Genomic DNA, 21,634 nt, shown 5'->3' with positions numbered 1-21,634 from the left:
TCCTAGTTGCCCTTGTCCAGAGGGCAGTTGAGAGTCAACCACATTGCTATGGTCTGGAGTCACATGTAAACCAGACCAGATAAGGATGCAGATTTGCTTCCCTAAAGACAGTAGTGAAGCAGAACAGGTTTTTCTGTCAATCGACAATAGTTTCATGGTCATCAGTAGATTCTTAAATCCAGATATTTTTTATTAATTCAAATTCCACCAGCTGCCACGACGGGATTCGAATTTAGGTTCCCAGAATATTAGCTGTGTTTCTGGTGCTGAAATTTAACTTTGACAACTGTGGATTCTCACTCCTTCAGATCTGAATTGTTGTTGGAGATTTTTGTTAAACAATTTTATTTCTTCTCTTATCTCACTCTCTCAATTTTTCCCAACACCACTTCCCTATCTTTATTCTGCTTGCTGTACTGGATTTGGCACGGAATTAAATTTTCTAATCTACACATCCTGCTTCAGGGTCTGTCCTGCTCATTAACTGATCTGACTGCAGAATCACTAATGAGATGTGCATTTGCTTGTCCTGTTGCCCAGGGTCCCTCTAGAGAGCCCAGTGTCAAAATAGATTGCTAATCACCACCGTTTTCCAGAGCAAAAACTTTAGGAGATCCGTATGCAAATAGAGTGGAATAAACAGCAAGTCCCACCCACTCAGCACTGGCTGCAAAATCCAGCTCATTATTTTAAACAAATGCCAACTTGACTGAAAAACAAACAAAAGAAAAATCATAGTGCCTACTGTGTGTGTTTGACCAACAGTTTTCTTCCCATTCGGATAATCGTGGGAGCTTGAGATTCTTTGCTTCCTGTCGAACGTATCAATGAAAATCTCTTCACAAGATCAAACCCTGAAATAAAGAGCATACATCCATACAAATCAGTATACACAATGGATACACTGCGTAACACTGCTGACAGAGTGCTTGCATATCATTGTCCCCCAATCAGTAGATAATTAAGGGTATGGGTGTCCATTCAGCCCCTCCATAAATATCCTAAAGTACTTCTCCATTTAATTGATTCCAAGATTTTCACCTCCATTACTCTTACTAGAATAGAATCCATAGAATCCCTACAGTGCTGAAGGAGGCCATTCGGTTCATCGAGTCTGCACCGACCACAATCCCACCTGGGCCCTTTCCTCGCATTTTTCCCTGCTAATTCCCCTGACACTAGAGTTAATTTGGTATGGGCAATCAACCTAATCTGCACATCTTTGGACTGTGGGAGGAAACCGGAGCACCCGGAGGAAACCCACACAGACGCGGGGAGAACGTGCAGACTCCGCTCAAACAGTGACCTGAGGCCAGAATTGAACCCAGATCCCTGGCGCTGTGATGCAGCAGTGCTAACCACTGTGCCACAGTGCTGCCCTATAGGGCTATTTGACAAAATGATCACTTCTGGTGTCACTATCTCAATCCTAGTCCTAGATTTTGCTCTTGTTTGTTTGATTCCGCTGCTCCTTGCCCTGATCAATCTTATCAGTTAAGGACAGCATGATGGCACAGTGGTTAGCACTGCTGTCTCACACCGCTAAGGACCCAGGTTCGATTCCCAGCTTGGGTGATTATCCGTGCGGAATCTGCACCTTCTCCCCCATGTCTGCATGGGTTTCCCCTGGGCGCTCCAGTGTCCCCCCTCAGTCCGAAAAACTAGTTAGGTGCTGGTTAGGTGCATTGGCCATGCTAAATTCTCCCTCAATGTGCCCGATTAGGCACTGGAATGTGGCGACTGGGGGATTTTCACAGTAACTTAATTGCAGTGTGAATGTAAGTCTACTTGTGACACTAATAAATAAACTTAAAACTGAAATTAATTCTGTTGCTCCTTTTCCTAACCTGTCGAATTAACTCAGTCAGTGATGAGTAATTCACCTCCTAATCCCCAAAGCCTGTCCAGCATCTACAAAGAAGTCAGGAGTGTAATGGAATACTCTCCACTTGCCCTGAATGAGTACAGCTCCAACAACACTCAAACTCAACACTATCCAGGACAAAGCAGCCTACTTGACTGGCATCCCCTCCAACACTATTGCATAGTGGCAGCAGTGCGCAGCATCTGCAAAATACACTGCAGGGCACCTTTGACAACACCTTCCTTCTTGGGCGGCCTGGTAGCACAGTGGTTAGCACTGCTGTCTCACAGCGCCAGGGACCCAGGTTCGATTCCCGACTTGGGTCACTGTCTGTGCGGAGTCTGCACGTTCTTTCTGGTCTGCGTGGGTTTCCTCCGGGTGCTCGGGTTCCTTCCCACAATCCGAAAGACGTGCTGGTTGGGTGCATTGGCCAAGCTCAATTCTCCCTCAGTGTACCTGAACAGGGGCTAGAGTGTGGCGGCTAGGGGATTTTCACAGCAGCTTCATCGCAGTGCTAATGTAAAGGCCTATTTGTGACACTAATAAATCAACTTTAAACTTTCCAAATGGTGACAGGAGTGGGGCCTGAGGTTTTGAGGTCTTGCACACAAAACATTTTGGGGCCATGTGCGAAGCACTGATGGACCCCAGGGAGGGGTGGTCAATACCCAGATGGAGGAAAGGGACCTTGTAGCAGTCACATCTCTCTCCGAGTGGCATCCAATATGTCTATTGGAGGTATCCGTCTCTGCAAATGCAGTTTGTGCGAGATTCCTATCCTGTTAAGGCTCCTGGCCACTGCTTCAGATGCTGGTGGAAATCAGCTCTCCCCACTGTTGTGATGCCAGGAATCCCACCAGAAGTCCCTTGTGCATCTCTTATGAGCTCTAATGCAGGAGAATGGCTTGTTTGATTGAAAAATGGTCTGCTGTATTTCTTTATGCCCGTGACAGTGGACACCCACACCAGTGAAAATATTTCACCTAACCAGCACATCTTTTGATCTGTGGGAGGAAACTGGAACATAGAATCATATGATCCCTACAGTGCCAAAGGAGGCCTTTCTGCCCATCATCCCTGCACCAACAACAGTCCCATCCAGGCCCTATCCCCATTACTTATTCTTGCTAATCCCCCTGACACTAAGGGTCAATTTAGCATGAACAATCAACCTAACCTGCACATCTTCACACCCAGAGGAGAATGTGCAGACTCCGCACTGACATTGCAGTCTTAATGTAAGTTTACCTGTGACTAATAAATAAACTTTTAATATCAATATTTTCCAATAGTGCAATTATATTGTTCTACAGGACATAATTATGACTTAGTTACTGCAAAGGAGATTTGGGAAAAGCAAGACCTTTTTATAGACTAAAGACTGTTCTTCAAATAGAACGATCATTGAAGTGATGAACTCCTACTTTCCCATGCTACATTACTGGAGACTTTTCAAAACATCAATAGAATTGTCAGCAGTAAACAGATGTCTCTAATAGTATTAAACTCTGATACAAACAAAATGAACAACAATCATCAGTGGGTTTTTTAAAAATTGAAATAAATTCTGGAAGCAACGATAACAACTTAATAGGATTTACCTGAAACTTCAATGTGCTGCCATTGTGATTGTTTGGATTGAAGTTCTTCTGACTCAATAGTTGGACATAAGGCATCTGTGAGCATAGGCAAAGGGAGAAAAGGCAATGTTTGATAGCATGCGATATAAAAACAAATTTTTGATGAAAACAAAGTTGATGTTGTCCACAAGGGCTTTAGCAAGGCCTTTGACAAGGTACCGCATGGTAGGTTGTTGCATAAAGTTAAATCTCACAGGATCCAGGGTGAGATAGCTAAATGGATACAAAATTGGCTTCTGTCAGGGTGTTTTTCAAACTGGAGGCCTGTGACAAGCGGTGTGCCTCAGGGATCAGTGCTGGGCCCACTGTTATTTGTCATTTATATTAATGATTTGGATGAGAATATAGGGGGCATGGTTCATAAGTTTGCAGATGACACCAAGATTGTGGACAGTGAAGAAAATTATCTCCAATTGCAACGGGATCTTGATCAATTGGGCCAGTGGGCTGACGAATGGCAGATGGAGTTTAATTTAGACAAATGCGAGGTGATGCATTTTGGTAGATTGAACCAGGGCAGGACTTACTCAGTTAATGGTAGGGTGCTGGGGAGAGTTACAGAACAAAGAGATCTAGGGGTACATGTTTATAACTCCTTGAAAGTGGAGTCACAGGTGGACAGAGTGGTGAAGAAGGCATTCGGCATGCTTGGTTTCATCGGTCAGAACATTGAATACAGGAGTTGGGACGTCTTGTTGAAGTTGTACAAGACATTGGTAAGGCCACACATGGAATACTGTCTTAAAGGTACAGACAATGTGAGTGGAGAGAGTGTTTGTATGCCCTGTTTGTGAATAGAACTCCCACTCACCTGACGTAGGGGCAGCGCTCCGAAAGCTAGTGGCTTTTGTTAACAAATAAACCTGTTGGACTTTAACCTGGTGTTGTGAGACTTCTTACTGTCTTTATTTTATTGACCAGTCCCACTTATTCCAGTCCCAGTGCCTTCCAATGTCTCTAAAATCTGTTTACTTCCATGCCTTTCCCTAATACAGTATCCTACTATTCTTCATCTTTTGTTGAAAAGGTTTCATCTGACTCCCACACTTCCTCGTTCCAACTCTGTAATTTGTGCCTGATTTTGTGTGAATATTTCTTATCCCAGAGCAAACATACTGAGCAGTTTTCCACCCTCTGGGCACAGACATTTTACAATCATTTTGCTTCTGACTCAATTGTGCACAAGTCCTCGAACTGTAAATGGTCCCGAGAGGAACCCGTTGTTTAAGAGTACTTAATTACAACAGTACTTTGGAACCCAATCTCTGCAATAAATGCATTGCTAAGTACATTGAGTTAATCCCCTTATTAAATATAAATGTGGATTCCTAGCAACATGACAGTTGAATTTAGCTACAGATGAGAAAGGTTTAAAAGGTTATGAAATAATTACACTGCACTAGCATATTGTAGACAAGATACGACAAAACAAGTTGAAAGCATGGTTCCACCTCAGTCGACAAATAATCTTTCATCCCACTTACCTTCAAGCAAACACAATAGCCAAAGCATCGATCAAGCGACTGGAGCACATGGCAACAATTCAGCCAGGTTCAGAATCAGATTAATACTAAAATCTAAGAGCTCCCAATTACAACTTAAACTTCAATCAAATGCTGTGTGGATCAGAGTGTATGCCTCCTTCTAATGATCAAAGAATTAACAACTTGGACAGCCTTAGGAGTGGAATTTGGCACAAATGGAGATTTCAATTTGCCAGTGTACATCTGAAGGAAGTCCCTGGATGGAACTCTCTGGCTTTTCATACCGAAGGGATCTCTAGTCTGGCCAGCGACACACTCTCTGCCGTAGGTTTCCCAGCAGCATGGGGTGGCTTCAATGGGAATTAACATTGACAGCGACCGGACCAGAAGATCTCACCCCCAGGGAATGGCATGCCACCTCTCAAGACAGGAAAATTGCTGAGGGGAGGCTGGAGAATCTCACCTCTGGTTACCAAACAGAAATACCCTGGGCCAGGACTTTTAGGATGACGGGCTCCCCTCCCACCATCCAAGGAGTCTGTGGAGAAGACATTCCAACAAGCTCTTCATTCGGGAGGAAGTCCCACTTCAGAGAGCAGCGGCCAATCAGCTTGGCCATCAGTTCAGCAGCGCCAGAAGCTGCAGTGGACAGAACTGGGGCTGCAGGCAGGCCCCAGAGCCGAAGTCCATGGGTTCAGGACCAACTTAGTGCGAGGGCCTCAAGGCGACCAGAAGGAGCCAGGCTTTCTGGATCGATCTTAAAAGGAGCCTACTGATGGAGGCTGTATTAACTTCACGGAGGTGAAAGTCCCGTCACCAAGTTACTTTATTTACACCATACATCTGTACACAGCCAGCTCTCCAGTTTCTCCCTGCTGACATGCAGGCTGGGAGTCTGACACACCTGCTTTAAATAGTGACATGAGGCTCCCTGATTTAACCATGAATTATGACTCATCAAGTAGTTCATACTCTAGCAAGCCAACCTCATTCGCCTGGCTGAAGTCATCACACTCGTCCCCCCTGAATCCCCTCGGTTTGCTTCCCTCGGGGATCTTTTCCTCCGCTTGAGCACCGGGTCAGGATCCTCCAACTCAGCCTCTGATGTTGGCGGTGTGTAACGGTTGGGCGCCCGTCTCTTCCTCTGCGAATGCCGGAGGTCTGGTTCCTCGTCCACTTCAGGTGGTAGGGGAATCGCTGCAGCTTCGTCCCGTGTCCATTTCGGACGCTCAGGTCCCCATCAAGGGTGCAGGGGAGGCGGTACTGGCTTGTCGAGGGGGACTCTGCTCATCCTTAGGGCTGCAGGGCAGACTCGGCTCCAGAATGGGTGGAGAGCTTGCGGCCCAGACCTAGTCCAGGTGTTTCCTTACCACTGCCTTGCCCAAGCGTACTCGGTAGGATACCGGTCCTGTCCTAGACCGGTTACCCAGGCGGGTCCATTTGCATAATTTCTGACCAAACTCTCTCCCCCGCTTCAAGGTGCCTCTCTCGGCGAGTGTTGTTATGGCCCTTGCATTGGGCTTCCTGGTGTCTTTCCACCTTTCCTCCCAGGTTTGACAACAACAGGCTCAGTCTGGTGCGGGGCCATCTGCCCATCAGTAACTCTGCTGGCGCAGTTCCCATGGTGGCATGTGGAGTGGTCTTATAGTCAAATAACCACCTTGAGAGTTTTGTCTCTAATGAGGCTGCTGGCTGTTTTTTCAACCCGGCCTTTAATGTTTGGACTGCTCTCCCCGCTAACCCATTTGATGCCAGGTGATAAGGTGCCATCTTGATGATCCAGATCCCATTTGATTTCATAAATTTTAGTGAACTCTAGGCTGGTGAGCACTGAACCATTATCGGAAACTAATACCTCTGGGCTCCCATGCGTTGCGAACGAGGTGCGCAGTTTCTCAATGGTTGCTGTTGTGTTTGCTGAGTTTAGTTTATAGACGTCTAACCACTTGAAATGGGCGTCTATTATCACCAGAAACATGGACCCCATAAATGGGCCTGCAAAATGGACATGGAGTCACGACCATGGTCTGCCTGGTCATTCCCACGGGTGCTGCCGGTGGTGCCTTGTGCTCCTGTTGGCACTTCTGACACTGTCCTACTAGTTTTGCTGTGTCTGCGTCCAGACCAAGCCACCAGACGTAACTCTTGGCCAGGATCTTCATTTTTGATACTCCCGGGTGCCCATGGTGCAGTTTGGCCAGTATGTCCCGATGGCCCTGCCTTGGGACAATGACCCGTGCTCCCCACAGCAGTATCCCGTCTTCCACCATGATCTGCTCCCTCCTGCTCCAGTATGGGTGGAACTGTGGATGGACCGGTCTTTCCAGCTGCCCTGTTAGCACCAGGTGCTTTACCTTCGCCAATACAGGGTCTTTCAGCGTCCACTGGCGTATATTGTGTGCATCCATCGGGAGGGTATCCATAAAGTTTAGCGTCATCACGGTCTCTTCCATTCTGGGTACCAATGGTGGGGTGTCCGGTAACGGAAACTGGCTTAAGGCATTGGCATTTGCCACTCTAGTCCCTGGTCGGTGCTCCAACTGATACTGATATGCCGCCAGCAATAATGCCCAATTTTGGATCTGGGCTGCGCTATCGACGGCACTGCTTTGTCTTCCTTCAGTAGGCCCAGCAAGGGTTTATGGTCTGTTACAATCATAAATTTCCGCCCATATAAATACTGGTGAAATTTTTTGACTGCGAAGATTACCTCCTGTCCTTCCTTTTCAATCTGAACATATCTTCGCTCTGCCATTGCCAGGGTCCTGGAGGCGAACGCTATTGGCCGCTCTAGTCTGTTCTGCCACCTGTGTGTCAGGACTGCGCCCACTCCATATGGGGACGTGTCACAGGTGAGTACCAATTCCTTCTTGGGGTCATAATATACCAATACATTTTCAGATGAGTGTTGCTGTTTAATTTTCTTGAAGGCCCTGTCCTGGTGGGCCGACCATTCCCAAGTTTGTCCCTTTTTCAGCAACTGGTGGAGGGGATCCAGAATGGATCTGTATGAATTTCTCATAGTAAGTTACCAGTCCTAAAAACGACCGTGGCTCCTGGATGGTTGTGGGAGCTGGGGCGTCGTTTATTGCTCGCACCCGATCCTCCAGAGGATGTAGGCCTGACTTATCCACTTTGTACCCGAGGTAGGTTACTTGTGGTGCTAAAAAGACGCATTTCTCTCTTTTCAAATGCACTCCCACTGCTGCAAATCTCCTGAGAACTTCCTCCAGATTCTGCAGATGTTCCGCCCTTGTTTTACCCATAATGAGGACATCTTCTAGGTAAATGGCAAACTGTGGTAACCCCTGTAGGATGCTCTCCATGGTCCTTTGGAATATGGCACAAGCTGACAAATCCCCGAAGGGCAATCTTCTATACTGAAACAGGCTTTTCAACGTATTTATTGTGGTAAATCTTTGCGAATCCTTGTCCAGCCGTAGTTGCTGGTATACCTGGCTCATGTCCAGTTTTGTGAATAGGTGTCCTCCTGCCAACTTTGCGTACAGGCCCTCAATCCTGGGAATTGGGTATTTGTCTAGCTGAGAGTAACAGTTTATCGTCTGTTTGAAATCACCACAAAGGCGCACTGAGCCATCCGGCTTTAAGATAGGAACCACGGGTGCCGCCCATTCCAAAAACTGGACCGGTTTTATTATTCCTTCATGCTGTAATCTTTTGATTTCCCCATCGATCTTTTCCCTTAATGTAAATGGTACTCGTCGAGCTTTGCAAAACTTTGGGACAGCCTCCGGATCGAGGTGCAATTTTGCCTCGACTCCTTTGATTGTCCCGAGGCCTTCCTGAAAAACCTGTGGATATTTGCTGAGGGCCTCACTCAGGCGACCATTTTCCAGCTGGAAGATATTTGTCCAATCTAGCCGAATCTCTTTTAGTCAATTTCACCCTAATAGGCTCAGTCCCGAACCTTTCATTACCATTAATGGGAGTCTAACTAATTGTTTCCCATAAGCAACTGGCACATGGGTTGTACCCATCACTTTCAGTGGTCCCCCTGTATAGGTCCTCAACCTTGCCAAAGTTTTGGTCAGGGCTAAGGGTTGGAGTCCAGTGAGTATCTTGTTAAACACTGTCTCCCCTCTGACCGATACGGCTGCGCCTGTGTCGACCTCCATTAAAATTGGACATCCATTCAGTCTCACTGACAATTTGATGGATTCTGATTTTGTCACCGCTACGCACAGTAGCTGTTCCTCGTCAGAGGTAGTGGGAGCTTCCAGGTTGTGCATTCTCCTGTCCCTCGGCCTACGTGTTCTTTTCGGCCATGTTGGTTTAGGAGACGTGCTTTTCCTCTGTGCATCCTGACACCGGCAGCCAACGCAATGTCATGTCGGGTGGGACTCTACAGGAACTGCTGTCACTCTGGGCTTAACTTGACCTTGTCTAGGTGCAGTTCTATAGGCGGACTTGGGCTCCCTCGTATCTGAATCCTTCCGGAGGACCGCTATGTAGTGGCCTGCTCCGTAGTGGTAATCCCCTAACCCAGTCTCCCTGGTGTTGGCCTCTACCTCCATCGGGATACCTTGGAGTTCATGCACTCCGCTTTTCTAATGACAAGGCCAGCTGTAATGCCTGTTTATAATCCAGTTCGGCCTCCACCAACAGGCGTTTCTGTATAGTCATATCGTTAATTCCGCACACCAACCAGTCTTGGAGCATCTCATTTAGTGTCTCCCCGAATTTGCAAGCCTCCATCAGATGTCTTAGCCTTGTTAGGAAACTGGTGATTGATTCCTCCGCTTCTCTAAATGTGGAGTAAAAACGGTACCTCCGCAGGATCGGGGTGGCTTTGGGTCATAATATTCTTGAACTAAGTTTGACAACTCTTGGAAAGACTTTGTGTCTGGTGCCTCCGGAAACATTACATTGCGCATAATTGCAAAAGCTGCTGGTCCACACGCAGTCAGCAGGATAACCCTTTGCTTCTCATCTGAGGATATGTCATTTGCCCTGAAGAAATATTTCATCCTTTCCACATACTGGGCCCAGTCCTCCACTGCGGGGTCAAAAGAGTCCAGCTTCCCAAATAGCGGCATGTTTTCTCAACAATGGCTTACCCTCAATATGCAAGTTCCTTCAGGCCACTCCTTTTTCCTCGTCGCCACTTTAATAACTCCATGGAAGCGAAAGTCCCGTCACCAAGTTACTTTATTTACACCATACATCTGTACACAGCCAGCTCTCCAATTGCTCCCTGCTGAATGCAAGCTGGGAGTTTGACACACCTGCTTTAACAGGGAGCATGAGGCCCCCTAATTTAACCATCAATTAGGACTCATCAGGCATGTCTTTTGACACTAACCAAATATACGAACTCAAATTAACTTAGGGACAAATTAAAAGGGGCAGCTCCCCAAAAGGAAGGGGGAACAGCCCGAACCAAAAACAAAGTCGAAAGGAAGGACTCATCAGGCAGTTCATACTCTAGCAAGCCAACCTCATTAGCCTGGCTGAAGTCATCGCAGAGGCCCCCACCCATTCCCACTTGAGGCCTGAACATGGCTCATTTTCGGGCTCCTCCCTGCCCCTGAACGCCTCCCGGATAATTGAGGTTGGGTGGGAATCGGCCCTTAAGTGGCTACTTACAGGGCCTCAATTGGAGTCAACATTGTAAACCATACGAAGAGTCCACTTCTCCATCTGTACGTTGATTTGAGCAAACTCAGCAAATACAGTTCTATCCAATGTCCCAGTGGTCTTCTTTCACAAGCCAACTAAATAAAGATTTGGACTTATAAAATTAATGTCACCACCTCAGGATGTACAGAGTTTTACAGTCAATGAAGTACTTTTCCAAGTGTACTCACTATTGTGTGTCAGAAGCACAGCAACCAATTTGCAAGGTCCTGCAAACAGCAAGATGATACTCGCTCTATCAACCACTTTTAGTGATGTGAGTCGAGAAATAATAAGTGGCCAAGATACTGATCAGAAGTCCCCTACTCCATAATGGTACCATGGGATCTTTTAGAGAGGCAGACAGGACCTTGGTCGAACAACTCATCCTACAAATCATACCCCCAGCAGCAGAGCATTCCCTCGGTGCACAACCAGGAACTTCAGCCTAAGTTTTGCACTCAAATTCATAGAGTGAATTGAGCTCAGGATCTTAAAAGTTAAAGTTTTAGTATTGGTCACAATGAACAAAGAAAGAACAAAAAAAAATTACAGCACAGGAACAGGCTCTTCAGCCCTCCAACCTTTCACCGACCATGGTGCCCGACTTAACTAAAACCCCCTACCCTTCTGGGGACCATATCCCTCTATTCCCATCCTATTCATGTATTTGTCAAGACGCCCCTTAAGAGTCACTCTCGTATCTGCTTCCACTATCTCCCCTGGCAGCGAGTTCCAGGCACCCACCATTCTCGGTGTAAAAAACTTGCTTCATATATTTTCTTAAAACCTTGCCCCTCACACTTTAAACCAATGCCCCCTTGTAATTGACTCTTCCACCCTGGCTTTTGACAATAGCTTTTGACTATCCACTCTGTCCATGCCCCTCATAATCTTGTAGACTTCTACCAGGTCGCCCCTCCACCTCTGTCGTTCCAGTGAGAACAAACCAGGTTTCTCCAACCTCTCCTCATAGCTAATGCCCTCCATACAAGGCAACATCCTGGTAAATCTTTTCTGTACCCTCTCCAAAGCCTCTACATCCTTCTGTAGTGTGGCGACCAGAATTGAACATTATATTCCAAGCGTGACCTAATGAAGATTTATAAAGCTGCAACATGACTTGCCAAATTTTAAACTCAATTTTTGAACTCAAAGCGTGCCGTATGCCTTCTTGACTACCTTCTCCACCTGTGTTGCCACTCTCAGTGACCTGTGTACCTGTGCACCCAGATCTCTCTGCCTGTCAAGGGTTCTGCCATTTACTGTATATTTCCTATCTGTATTAGGCCTTCCAAAATGCATTACCTCACATTTGTCCAGATTAAACTCCATCTGCCATCTCTCCGCCCAAGTCTCCAACCAATCTATGTCCTGCTGTATCCTCTGATGGTCCTCATCGCTATCCGCAAATCCACCAACCTTTGTGTCATCCACAAACTTACTAATCAAACCAGTTACATTTTCCTCCAAATCATTTATATATATTACAAACAGCAAAGGTCCCAGCACTGATCCCTGAGAAATGCCACTTGTCACAGCCCTCCATTCAGAAACACACCCTTCCACTGCTATCCTCTGTCTTCTATGATCGAGCCAGTTGTGTATCCACCTTGCCAACTCACCTCTGATCCCATGCGACTTCATCTTCTGCACCAGTCTGCCATGAGGGACCTTGTCAAAGGCCTTACTGAAGTCCATGTGGACAACATCCTCTGCCCTACCCTCATCAATCATCTTCATCACTTCCTTGAAAAATTCGATCAAGTTAGTGAGACACGATCTCCCCTTCACAAAACCATGTTGCCTCTCACTAATATGTCCAGTTATTTCCAAGTTGGAGTAAATCCTGTCTCGAAGAATCCTCTCCAATAATTTCCCTACCACTGACGTCAGGCTCACCGGCCTGTAATTACCTGAGTAAGTAGGCTTACATCAACATTGCAATGAAGTTACTGTGAAAATCCCCCAGTCACCGCACTCCAGTACCTGTTCGGGTACACTGAGTGAGAACTTATTGTTCCCTACTTGTACAAGTAATGAGCAAAGAAACTAAAAAAGGGATTGACAGTTTTGATCTTATTGACATTTATGACCATGCAGCGTCCATTTTTAACGATCTTCCCCCATTCATCTGTATAGCATTGTCACATAGCATGTTAACTGGTTCTTGCAACTGTTTTTAAGAAGTTTCATTTCATAATAAATCAATCATTTTTAGTTATTGAAAGGAGCCTGGTTACACTCAACAGGCAAAATACTGCGGATGCTGGAATCCAAAATAAAAACAGAAAATGCTGTAAAATCTCAGCAGGTCTAACAGCATCTGTGAAGAGAGAATGGCGCCAACGTTTTGAGTCTGTCCTGACTCGAAACATTGGCTCTATTCTCTCTCCATAGATACAGTCAGACCTGCAGAGATTTTCCAGCATTTTCTGTTTTTGTTTCGGATTCCAGCATTGGCCACTTTGGAGAGTGAATTAAATTGTTAATCTAATGGTATAACGTGAGGAGTAGTGGGCTAGATAAACTGCACACTCTAGTGTAACAATCCCATATGCAGTCTTGAAATAAAGTCAGCCACTCCCAGACTCATCAGAAATTTTCAGAACTCTTCCTTATTTAGACAATCTATCCATCTACTTTTCCCGCAAATTCTGGATTGGTCCAAAGTCTGAGGTCACCTACCAACTGACTCAAGAACAGCTTCTTCCCTGCTGCCATCAGACTTTTGAACGGACCTACCTTATATTAAGTTGACCTTTCTCTACACCCTAGCTATGACTGTAACACTACATTCTGCACTCTCTCTTTTCCTTCTCCATGAACAGTATGTTTTGTTTGTATGGCATGCAAAAAACAATACTTTTCACTGTGTGCTAATACATGATGCAGCTGTATAAGACCCTCGTCAGACCCCACTTGGAGTACTGTGCTCAGTTCTGGTCGCCTCACTATAGGAAGGATGTGGAAAAGATTGAAAGGGTGCAGAGGAGATTTACAAAGATGTTGCCTGGATTGAGTGGCATGCCTTATGAGGATAGGCTGAGGGAGCTCGGTCTTTTCTCCTTGGAGAGACAAAGGATGAGAGGAGACCTAATAGAGGTGTATAAGATGTTGAGAGGAATAGATCGGGTGGACTCTCAGAGGCTTTTTCCCAGGGTGGAAATGTCTGCTACGAGAGGACACAGGTTTAGGGTGCTGGGGGGTAGGTACAGGGGAGATGTTAGGGGGAAGTTTTTCACACAGAGGGTGGTGGGCGAGTGGAATCGGCTGCCGTCAGTGGTGGTGGAGGCAAACTCAATAGGGTCTTTTAAGAGACTCCTGGATGAGTACATGGGACTTAATAGGATGGAGGGTTATAGGTAGGTCTAGAAGGTAGGGACGTGTTCGGAACAACTTGTGGGCCGAAGGGCCTGTTTGGGCTGTAGTTTTTCTATGTTCTATGTGACAATAATAAATCAAATCAAATCCAAAAGCAAGTGAATAAGGAACAATTTCTGCGTCGCATGTTTATTTTTCTTGTGGTGGAGACTTACAAAAAGCTCAGGAGTAAATCTGCTCATTTTTTCTATATTCTCTTGCAACTAGATCAACCGTAAGCTGATGAGCCGTCTGTGCCCAATCACAAACTTGATGCAGTGATCTCCACTTCAGAGCAGTGGTGTCCACCAAACAAGATTGGCAATGCCCAAATCACTCAGTGGGTGGTCAGAATGGAGGCTTGTCATTTTCCTCCGAGAGTTTGGAACATTTTGATGCCATTTGCTACTTAGTGCAACAACTGGGGGTCTGGCGTAAGGAAATGGCAAAGAGCAACAGAAACCTGGTGCCATAGGGTGATGCACATCAATTTAGACACGAGGCTCGAAGCTCAGTAAATGAAGGCTTTTATTTACTATTAATGAAGCTATCAGAACTTATGTACACTATCCCAGACTGAAGGGGTCCCGGCCAGAGCAGGGACTCTTATACCTCTCCCAGGAGGCGGAGCCCGACTGGGATGTGCCACAACACTATCATACAAAGGTGTAACAACCCCACCCTAACCCAACAGCAACAATAGCACAATCCAACAGTAACATATGTACATCGTTGTAGTCCTGGCCAGCCCCTGGCTCAGCACTATCCAGTGGGAACCAACGATGGTTCACCACATAGGGCCAGGCACAACAAGCTGCGGTTTGAAATGCATTGACAGCGACCACAGCAAATCTTCCACATTGTACTGGAACCAGGTACGGTACGGAGGTCCTGTAAATAGGTGTACACGTTTTGGTAAACGGGAATTGTAACTAGGTGCTGTACATTTTATTGAATACAGGTATGCTACACAGGTACCATCCTCAGGTACTTTATACAGGTCCTCTACAAAAGCACAGTGCATGTTTACTGCACACAGGTACCAGGCACAGAAATCATAGAAACCCTACAGTACAGAAAGAGGCCATTCGGCCCATCGAGTCTGCACCGACCACAATCCCACCCAGGCCCTACCCCCATATCTACCCACTAATCCCTCCAACCTACGCATCCCAGGACACTAAGGGCAATTTTTAGCATGGCCAATCAACCTAACCCGCACATCTTTGGACTGTGGGAGGAAACCGGAGCACCCGGAGGAAACCCACGCAGACACGAGGAGAATGTGCAAACTCCACACAGACATTGACCCAAGCCGGGAATCGAACCCAGGTCCCTGGAGCTGTGAAGCAGCAATGCTAACCACTGTGCTACCGTGCCGCCCTAGAAAGAGGCCATTTGGCCCATCGAGTCTGCACCGACCACAATCCCACCCAGGCCCTACCCCCATATCCCTACATATTTACCCGCTAATCCCTCTAACCTACGCATCTCAGCACTCTACGGGGCAATTTTTTTAGCATGGCCAATCAACCTAACCCGCACATCTTTGGACTGTGGGAGGAAACCGGAGCACCCGGAGGAAATCCACGCAGACACGAGGAGAATGTGCAAACTCCACACAGACAGTGACCCAAGCAGGGAATCGAACCCAGGTCTCTAGAGCTGTGAAGCAGCAGTGCTAACCACCGTGCTACCGTGCCACCCAAAGGACATGAATATCCCAAATAAGTTTTTATGACGGTAGAAATTGGTTTCATTGGACTTCTAATTCCAGACTTTTAGGGAATTCAAATTTCACTATCTGCCCTGGTGGGATTCGAACCCAGGTCGCCTACCCGGCATTATCCAGTGTACCTGGATTACTAGTCCAGTGACAACACCACTGTGCCACTATCTCTCTCAGGTTGTGTGTGTGTACCTAACTGTATACAGATACTTTACACAGGTTTCACAAAACTTATTTACACACAAGCTGATACAATTCCAATATTGTGCTTGATCAGTGTTGTGGCCCAGTGACAAACTCCATCCCTTCCAGGGGTCTGTTTAAAATGATTTGTCTCATACTGATGGACATGGGGTGGAATTTTCCAGCCGCGCTCACCCCAAAACCGGAAAATCCTGCCCAAGGTCAACTGACCTTTGCTTGGTGTGCCCCCTACAATCCCCGTGGCGGGCAGGATGGGAAAATTCCATTGAGTCACAACACCTGAGCTCTAGGTTTCCAGGGGATTCCCCCCTCTGTGGGATTCCCCGCCCCGTGGGATTCCCCGCCCCGTGGGATTCCCCGCCCCGCGGGATTCCCTTCTCTGTGGGATGCACTGAGCATGTTTCACTGGGTTCCCTGTGCAGGGCGAAACCTGCCCTCCCCTTCCAGCTCAGCAAATGGTGGGAATCAGAAATCAAATTGAAATACAAGCGTTGAAAAGTGATGAGAGGTTAGTGTTTTGAAAGCTTTGAGAACTGGTGTTGGGAATGTTTTACAGAGATATTCTTTAGTCTGTCTACATGCTTTCAATTGTGATTGTTAAACCAGCAACAAAGAACAGTTCCTCGTCTCCTTTAGAGGAAACTTCCTTCCCTTAAATAATATCCAACCTAACTGGCTGCACATTCACCAGATAACCAACATAACAGATTATTATAATTAATCATGAATAATAATTGAAGTGTGGCCACAGCCACAAATCTTATGCCATGACACTTTTGTCAATCTCTCCTTTGCTCCAGACTATCACTGATGTTCCATTCTGCCCCTCTGCAAGTACATAGTATTTCTACCCCTCTTCAATTATATAGAAGAGTCATGCAGACTCGAAACATTAACTCTGTTTTCTCTCTCCACAGATGTTGCCAGACCTGCTGAATCTATCCAGCATGTTTGTATTTCAGATTTCCAGTACCCGCAGTATTTTCCTTTTATATAACTATCGGTTCACTTGATAACCAACATGACTATTGGTTTGCCAGATAGCCAAACCACTGACTATCAGTTCACTAGATAACCAACATAAGACCATAAGATATAGGAGCCGAATTAGGCCATTTGGCCCATCGAGTCTGCTCTGCCATTCAATCATGGCTGATACGTTTCGCAACCCCTTTCTTCCACTTTTTCCCCATAACTTTTGATCCCCTTATCAATCAAGAACCTTTCTACCTTTGTCTTAAATACACTCAATGACCTGGCCTCCACAGCCCTCTGTGGCAATGAGTTCCACAGATTTATCGCCCTCTGGCTGAAGAAATTCCTCCTCATCTTGGTTCTAAAGGGTCATCCCTTTACTCTGAGGCCAGGCTGTGCCCTCATATCCTAGTCTCTCCTCTTAATGTAAGCATCTTCCCTATGTCCATTCTATCCAAGCCTTTCAGTATTCTGTAAGTTTCAATGAGATTCCACCCCCCCCCACCCTCCTCTCCCCCTCCCCCCCCCACCACCCCGCCCCGTTCCCCCAATCCTGCTGAGCCCCATCGAGTACAGACCCAGAGTCCTCAAACACTCCTCATGCATCAAGCCTTTCGTTCCTTGGATCAACTGACCATTAGCTGACTATTGGATCACCAGATAACTAACATAACTATCAGCTCAACCGATGCAGTTCTGAACTTGAATGTTCTCTGATGGTGTCTGCAAGAGGTTTCAGTTGTTTTTTTGGATGGATATTCAAACAAAGATAATGGGTTTATTATCAAGTTGCGCCCGTTCTCGGGTGCGAAAACTTGGTAAAGTCGGGCATGAGACTGAGTAGTGCGATCCGTGCCTGCCTCCGCGCCGGTTCCCCCTTTACCAAGGCCCGCAAATGGCTGCGATCAGGGCCACACCCCAAATGGGCGCGACGGCCATTTAAATGCATTTGCATGCATTTAAATTGACTTAATGGGCTGCATGCCCAACCTTACCGGCACTTCCCCTTTACCACTGCATTCGCCCATCCAGAATCGTAGATACACAGAAGTCCGATTCCGGCGCTCCAGTTAGTGAGGAGGTAAGTGTCGAGTATTCAATGGCTCTCTGCTTGTGATCGGTTGCGAGGGGGAGGAGGGGGAGGGAGGGGGGGGTTCCACTGCCACTCTTCCTGAGATCAGTGAGGGGGAAGGGGGAGGTCTGCTGCCACTCTACCTGAGATCAGTGAGGGGGAAGGGGGGGCGTTCTGCTGTCACTCTGCCTGAGATCAGTGAGGGGGAAGGGGGGGCGTTCTGCTGTCACTCTGCCTGAGATCAGTGAGGGGGAAGGGGGGGCGGTCTGCTGTCACTCTGCCTGAGATCAGTGAGGGGGAAGGGGGGGCAGTCTGCTGTCACTCTGCCTGAGATCAGTGGGGGTGAGGGATGGTCCGCTGCCACTCTGCCTGAGATCAGTGAGGAGAAAGGCGGAGGGGCCCGCGATCAGTTTGGGTGGCAGAGGGGGTGGGGGGATAAGGGGGTCAGTAATGTTGGGGGGGGTGGGGCAGTGTCTGTGGGGGCCAAGGGGAGGCATTATCCAGCCCCGGAGCGATGTGGCAGGGGAGCTGCATTCTATCTTTTTTTTGCGCATGCGTTGATGGAGGTGCCGATCGGAGCTGCAGGATTTCGGGTGCGTTAAGCCCCGCCCACAGGCTTGTGCAGCGCGATTCGGAATTGCTGATATTTTTACAGACAGAGTGCGTATGGGGGCCCCTGAGAACGGGTCTAAAAGTCAGATCTGAAACACTCCCAGTTTCAAGTTCGCCCAGCACTTAGAATCAAAATGGTAAAATAGGGCCCAATGTGTTGCTGCTTCCCAAATGCAGATCCATCTTGCTGAAACTTCATATTTGAATATCTCTATCACTGCCATAGCACTGAAATAACTCTCATCAATTCCACAAGTAACATATTATGTGATTGTGCCCATGGTAAACTAACTCACTTTATCTTTTTCAACCTCTCTATCATGGGGTAACCTCATCATTCTCCTCCAAAAGTCTATCTTCGGCATCCATTTGGCTGGAACTGCCTTTATTTGGTTCCATTCGCATTGATGGAAAATGCTGGAAATATTTGGCAGGTTGAGGTGGACGATCATGGGCCAGAAATGTTGACTGTTCCTCTACCCACAGATACCGAATGTTTGCAGCATTCTGTTTTTATTTCAGATCCACACGGCAGGATTTTATGGCCTCTCTCGAACCGAGACTGGAAAATCCCACCCGAGGTTAACCGGCATTTCCATTTTCCGCCCCTCGCCCGCTCCGATTCCGTGGTGGGTGGGGCGGTAGAATTCCGGTGACAGTATTTTGCTTTTCTATTCATACCCATCGAGTTGCAGCGGGAGTGTTACCTGCAGCAACATATTTTCACACTCCCACACCATTACCTCTGGTGTCCTCCAAGGATCGATCCTTGGTCCCCACTTATCTACATGTGCACCCAATGACATCATGCAAAAACTCAAAACCAGATTCTACATGGACATTGACAACACTCATCTTCCTTGAGTATTGATGAAAAAGAGACATTTTGTCAATGCTTTTTGTCTTGCACTCATCAGGATAGTTGCAAGAATACCATTGTCAGGTGAACAACAAATTTATGCTGTGTGAGAAGAGAGGAGCTGATTGGTTGGCAAGTAGACTCTGATTGGTAGAGATTTGCCACGGAGTAAGCACCAGTTACATATATTAATACACAGGACCCTGTTCTTTGCAAACAGAAAAAAACATGCACACACATTCTGCCTGTTTCAGCTAAACAAGATAATTAACAGCCATTCACTGGCTCATTCCTCAGGGCAATCCCTTGGCCAGAGAGAAGCTGCCTGGTTTAAATTCCAAACAATGCTGGGCAGTCAACTGTCAGGCACCATCAATCATGAAGTTGTCATTGCATTCTCCGTGGCAACTTCAGCCAATCGCAAATGACCAATACCATCTCTCTTCCTGGCCACTGTCTGAGACTGAACCAGACTGGGAACAAACTCAGCGTCCAACATTTTTCTTTTTTCTTTCAAGAGATATGGGCATCGCTGGCAAGGCCAGCATTTGTTGTCTGTCCTTAATTGCCCTTGAACTGAACAACTTGCTAGGCCCTTGCATTGAAGAGTCAACCAAATTACTTTGGGTCTGGAGTCACATGTAGAACAGGGAAAGATATTGGAATTCCTTCTCTTAAGGAAATTTATGAACCAGACAGGCTTTAACAACAATTTGTATGCATTGCAACAGTTATATATTCCTTTCTGGCGCGAAACCACAGCAAGAGATGTGGCATAACCATGACTTACAAAATAAGTTAAGGAGAGTATTAAATCCAAAGAGCCCAAGATGGGGATAAGTTCAGTATTTAGCAAAGGTGGTCAAAGAGATAGATTAAGAGGATATAGGCTATGAGAGTAAACTTACAAGTAACATAAGTTTTTAAAGTTTAAAGTTTATTTATTAGTGTCACAAGTAGGCTTACATTAACACTGCAATGAAGTTACTGTGAAAATTCCCTAGACGTCACACTCCGGCGCCTGTTCAGCTACACGGAGGGAGAATTTAGCATGGCCAATGTACCGAAACAGCACATCTTTCGGACTGTGGGAGGAAACCGGAGCACCCGGAGGAAACCCATGCAGACATGGGAGAACATGTAGACTCCATCCAGTGACCCAAACTGGGAATTGAATCCTGATCCTGGGGGCTGTGAGGCAGCAGTGCTAACCAGTATGCCACCATGCCGCCCATGAAAGCAGGATGTAAAAGCTTCTGAAAGTATATTAAAAGAAAAAGATTGGTGAAGACAAATGTAGGTCCCTTACAACCCGAAATAGGAGAATTTATAACAGAATGCAAGGAAATTGGCAGAGCAATTAAACAACTACTTTAGTTCTGTCTTCATGGAGGAAGACAAAAATAACTTCACAAAAATGTTAAGGAAGCAAGGGTCCAGTGAGCTGAGGGAATTGAAGGAAATTAGTATTATGAGAAAAATAGTGTTGAAGCAATTAAAATGATGGCAAACTAATGAATCCCTAGGCCTGATAATTTACATCCCAAAGTATGAAAGGAGGTGGCCATGTAAATAATGGATGCATTGGTTGTCATCTTCCAAAATTCTTTAGATTCTGGAACAGTCCCAGCAAATTGGAGGATGTCTAATGTAACTTTGCTATATAAAAAAGGAGGGAGGGAGAAAACAGGGAATTAGAGATTGGTTAGTCGAACATCAGTAGTAGGGAAAATACGAGAGTCTAATATAAAGGATGTGATAGCAGGACACTTAGCAAATATCAATGGCAATAGACAAAGTCAACATGAATTTATAAAAGGGAGAGACGATAACAAACCTACTGGAGTTCTTATGAGGATGTAACTAGTAGAATAGAGAAAGGTGAACCGGGGATGTGGTATACTGAGATTTTCAGAAAGCTTTTGATGAAGTCCCACATAACAGGTTATTGTACAAAATTAAAGCACATGGGATTGGGGGTAATATAGTGGCGACGATTGAAAATTTTTCAGCAGACAGGTAACAAAGCAAGAATAAATGTGTCTTTTTCGAAGTGGTAGGCAGTAAGTATGAGGAGTATGTATACTTCAAGGTGACTTAGACAAGTTGAGAGAGTGGGCAAATATATGGCAAATGCAGTAAAACGTGTGAAGTTATCTGATTGGGATAAAGAAAGAAAATGGCAGAATATTATT

The 21,634-nt window shown here is 46.2% G+C and overlaps 1 long non-coding RNA gene across 1 annotated transcript in view; it reads right to left on the bottom strand.

The window, feature by feature from the left end:
* Positions 1-741: 741 nt before the first annotated feature.
* LOC144494022 (uncharacterized) overlaps positions 742-21,634 on the bottom strand; it is a 31,404-nt gene continuing 10,511 nt past the window's right edge. Inside the window, exons 2-3 of the long non-coding RNA XR_013497810.1 lie at positions 3,466-3,540; positions 742-854 (exon numbers count right to left, since the gene is read on the bottom strand). This is a non-coding gene — a long non-coding RNA (uncharacterized LOC144494022). The remainder of the gene's footprint in view (positions 855-3,465; positions 3,541-21,634) is intronic.

The sequence above is a fragment of the Mustelus asterias genome, chromosome 5, assembly GCF_964213995.1.
Source record: "Mustelus asterias chromosome 5, sMusAst1.hap1.1, whole genome shotgun sequence".
Classification (NCBI taxonomy): domain Eukaryota; kingdom Metazoa; phylum Chordata; class Chondrichthyes; order Carcharhiniformes; family Triakidae; genus Mustelus; species Mustelus asterias.
This window is presented reverse-complemented; position numbering and strand designations above follow the sequence as displayed.